Source organism: Dipteris shenzhenensis, chromosome 5 (assembly GCF_047967505.1).
Source record: "Dipteris shenzhenensis isolate YYH24624 ecotype China chromosome 5, Dip_SZ_1.0, whole genome shotgun sequence".
In the NCBI taxonomy this organism is placed as follows: domain Eukaryota; kingdom Viridiplantae; phylum Streptophyta; class Polypodiopsida; order Gleicheniales; family Dipteridaceae; genus Dipteris; species Dipteris shenzhenensis.
The window spans coordinates 36118135-36122738 of NC_141600.1; the positions used below are offsets into that span (position 1 = coordinate 36118135).

A 4604-nucleotide genomic window follows, 5' to 3' on the forward strand; every position below is an offset into this window, starting at 1 on the left:
GGATGCCACGTGGAGGATATCAATGGAGAAAGAGGAATCCTCTCCATCTTCCACGATTTTATGTGAGCTGAGTTGATGGTGATACATGTGGCAATATACACAAAGAGTGGTGTGCTCTTACCCAAAGTACCATGGCTGCTTCCTCTACTTGTCCCCCCTGCTCACCTTACCACCCTTGTAGGTAATGTCCATTCATACGTTTCTTGGGAATGCTGGCACCCTCCTCCTCCTATTCATACCCACATCCTTGCTTCTTGGGAATGCGGGCACCATCCTCCTCTTCATCCTAGCTTTGTTGATAAGCAAGAACCAAAAACTCTGCTTTCTTCGATAGACCATGTTGTAGAGAGTGAATGTCGGATAGGATGGAAGTGACAATCTCTCGGAAAGCGGATGCCCACATGGCATATGGGAAATAGGATGCCACGTGGAGGATATCAACAAGGGAGGAAAGAGGGAATCCTGTTCGTCTTCAACAATAGATGGTAATGCATGTAGCAAAAGAGACAAAGGGAGTGTTTTCTCTTAAGTGAAGCACAATGGCAGCTTCCTCTACTTGCCCATATCACCCTTGTAGCTCATTTCTGGTTGCTGCCTATTCACATCCACATTCTTGCTTCTTGGGAATGCTCGCACCCTCCTCCTCCTCCTCTCCTCTTCCTTGCCTCTGTGTTCCTCACTCTCCCTTCGTCATTTCCCCCTCTGATGACACTTTCCCAGAGCCCTGGAGTCTTCACCAATTCGAAAAACAGCCTCCCATCGACCATTCCTCCAGTAAGACTGACCACATTTATCTTAGACGACCTTCGCAGCGCTCTAAGCAGCTCGACCCTCCAGCCCATGACTTGGGCGATGACTCTCCTTCGAATGCAGAACTTGGGCAGGAAACCTCTGCTAGAGAGTACACTTTGGATGTCCTTCGACTGGAACTCGCGCAGGGGAATTTGGGGGTTGCCCTGGATGTGCTTGACCGGCTAAGATTTGAAGTGAACTCGACCACATACGCCTTGCTCTTAAGGAAGTGTGGCGAGGCAAAAGCTCTATTACATGGAAAGCGTGTCCACGTTCACATTTGCAGAAATGGACGCGCCCAAAACAGATTTCTTGGGAACCATCTCATGATTATGTATCGCCAATGTGGGGCGCTTAAAGAGACACGCCTTGTATTCGACAATCTGAGTAATAAGAACGTCTTTTCCTGGACGATATTGATTTCAGCGTATGCCCAATATGGGCGTGGTGAAGAGGCCCTCCAGCTCTTTAAAGAAATGCAATTTGAAGGGGTGAAGCCTGACAAGGTCACTGTTAGTACAATAATTTTTGTATGTGCTAACCTGTCAGCCCTAGACCTGGGCAAAGAGATCCATCGTATTATTGTTGAAGGTGGATTTGAGTCAGACAATGTTGTGGAGACTGCCCTTGTCAGCATGTACAGCAAGTGTGGTAGCTTGGAGGAGGCCCGGAAGGTTTTCGACAATATGAGTGTCCGGAACGTTGTTTCATGGACTGCCATGATTACGGCTTATGCCCAGTACAACCTTGGTATTGAAGCCTTGCAGCTTTTTGAGATAATGAAGTTGAAAGGTCATAAGCCCAACGATCATACTTTTGTCAGCGTTCTTTCTGCTTGCTCCACTCAGGAATCGCTAATAGACGGTCGTCGAATCCATGCAAGTATAATTGACTGTGGATCAGAGTCCAATCTAGTAATAGGGAATGCCCTTATTCACATGTACGCCCGCTCTGGGAGTTTGGAGGATGCATGGACGGTTTTTGGAAAAATGCAGGTACGGGATGTTATATCATGGACTGCCATGCTGGAAGCCTATGTGCAGCATGGGCATACCAAGGATGCTCTCCAACTTTTCAGGGCAATGCAATGGGAAGGTGTAATACCAGACAAGATTACATATTTAAGCATTCTTGGCGCATGTGCCGATCTGGCAGCCATTGAACAGGGAAAGGTAATACATGCTCACCTTCGTGACAGAGGATTTCAATTGAATGTGGTGGTGGGGACTGCCCTGGTCCACATGTATGGCAAATGTGGCTGTGTAGACGATGCACAGGAGGTATTTGACAAAATTCATGAACGGAATGTGCATTTATGGACAGCCATAATCACAGTTTATTCTCAGCATGGATATGGTAAGATGGCCCTTCGACTTTTTCGAGAAATGCAGCAGGAACGGGTAAAGCCAAATGAAATCACCTTTGTTAGCATTATCTCAGCTTGTAGCCATGCAGGCCTGGTGGACGAGGGTTGGTGCTATTTTATTTCTATGAGCGAGGATTATGGGATCGAGCCAACAGCTGAACATTACGCATGCATGGTTGATCTTCTTGGACGGGCAGGACTTCTGAGGGAGGCAGAGGACTTCATCCATAAGATGCCTCTCAAACCAGACATGGTGGTATGGCGGACCATGATTAGTGCTTGTACAGTTCATTCAGATGTGGAGCGAGGAAAGCATGCTGCAGAAAATTGTATTAAGTCAGAGCCACGCTATAGTGCGCCGTATGTATTGCTGTCAAACATGTATGCCACAGAGGGAAAGTGGGAAGAGGTTGCGAGGGTCAGAAAATTGATGGAGGACAATGGTGCGAAGAAGCAGCCAGGGCGAAGTTCAATTGAAATTGACGGTAAAGTTCATGATTTTGTGGTAGCGGATCAGGAACATAGGCAAAGAGAGAAGATTTATGTGGAGCTAGAGAAGCTGACCAGGAAGATGGAGGAGGCAGGTTATGTGGAGATAACAGACGTAGTGCTGCATGATGTGGAGGAAGAACTAGAGGTGCACTTGCTGAAATACCACAGCGAGAAGCTGGCCATTGTTTTTGGGCACATGATGATGCCACCTAGAACAACACTTCGTATAATCAAGAATCTCCGGGTATGTCCTGATTGTCATTCTGCCATAAAGCTCATCTCCACTATCCTTCAACGTGAAATTATTGTGAGGGATTCTTGCGGTTTCCATCACTTTAAAGAAGGGATGTGTTCGTGTGGAGATTATTGGTGACAGTTTCTACAAGACATGTTATCAGGCACATCCTTCACCAGGAAGAGAGCATCCTTCAGGAAATTTCATTGACTCAAGATTCTAAGGGAGGTTGACAATTGTGAATTCTGAAGGTTGCCTTCTACCTGCCAACAAACAATGGTTAATCTTTTCTGCAAGGGTGCTGAAGATGCATGCACTCACATATTCTTGTGCTGTGGCTGAGATCTCAGCTAGCTCTGCTTTCACTGAACGTCGGGGCCAGTCACAAGCAATTGTCGGGACTCCAACTCTTCTTTTGTGTTCAGCTGAGCGACAGCGCAAGCTTTCACTGAAATGTGGGTGGCTAATCTCCTGCCTTATTTCAACTTCTGAGGTACTAAATGCCCCTGATTGCATGTTAACTGCATTGAAGATGGAGCTGTACCTCTGGTCATACATCATGCTAACACTTAAGTCACTATCTTGGCCAGATGGTACACAAATCCTTTGATGACATGCTACTTTGGTTCTTCTCAATGCATCGGTGAACTGTTGACTGGGGAAGAACTGGAGAGCCCTGGCTGGTGTGCTGTTTCACTCCAAGTATGTCACTGCTTTCGCTGTTCATTTCAAATGGTACTGTGAGATTGAGGCTAGGAGGCAAGAAGCACCCTGCCAAGTCCACATGAATTAGAGAAGATCCTCTGCATTCACAGGGAAGTTACCTTCCATTTTTGGTCAAGTGCCATCAGGTAGCTTTTGATATAAGCAGGGCATGTCACTGCTTTTGCTGTTCATTTCAAATGGTACTGTGAGATTGAGGTTAGGAGGCAAGAAGCACCCTGCCAAGTCCACATGAATTGAGAGAAGCTTGCCTGCATTCACAGCGAATTATCTTCCATTTTTGGTCAAGTGGCATCCATTTTCTCTACGGAACAATCAGCAAAGCAATATCCAAATACACCACGTAGGCTGTATTGCAGAGATCCATGAGAATATAGAATTGTGAATGGGTATGTTACTCTCAAAAGGGTCAAGGCCCCTGATTTTACTCTCAAGTGTTCTTTTGTATAATTTCCCTGTGCATGCATGGACATGTAGAGGGAGGTGTAATATTGCAAATAATTTTATTTCTATCATAGGAGTTATGAAGCAGTATTCATGAAGGTAGCAGGAAAATTTAAGCATCAAGGAAAGTGGTTAGTTTGCGATTGCGAAATAAGATAGAGATATTCGACGCATTTCAAGCCACCCATTTGTGGAATCGTGTATGCCTGCCCTTTAGAGGATATCAGCCTGAAAGGGACACATGAAGACTTGATCGATTGTTTTAATGGATTTTCTGTAGTTAGCAGTAGGAGGCAAGTCAAATTCCTGAAAGTAGAGTCGAGCAGGCATTTTGGGTGGTGGAGAGGTATTTTTGAGTCAGCTGGTAAGTGATATTGGGTCTGCTTTCCCAAGCTGTGCCCCCTCTCTCTCTCCTTTTGTTGACATTTTGGGGCTTAAGCTACTGTGGCAGCTTTTGGAGTCTAGTGTAGAAGGCGATTTTTGCAAACATCTCAGATTTCAAGCATTCTCTGAAATTTTGTTTGCAGGATAATGTGTCAGCAAGGAGGAGAT

The 4604-nt window shown here is 45.7% G+C and overlaps 1 pseudogene across 2 annotated transcripts; it reads left to right on the forward strand.

Moving 5' to 3' along the window:
* Positions 1-551: 551 nt before the first annotated feature.
* Positions 552-4037, forward strand: LOC147901961 (pentatricopeptide repeat-containing protein At3g26782, mitochondrial pseudogene; annotated as a pseudogene). Of its 2 annotated transcripts, none has more exons than XR_015541027.1 (2): positions 552-3378; positions 3476-4037. The product of XR_015541027.1 is annotated as a pentatricopeptide repeat-containing protein At3g26782, mitochondrial pseudogene, transcript variant X1 (transcript). The 2 variants fall into 2 exon arrangements; XR_015541028.1 differs by having other exon boundaries at positions 552-3340.
* The last annotated feature ends 567 nt before the right edge of the window (positions 4038-4604 follow it).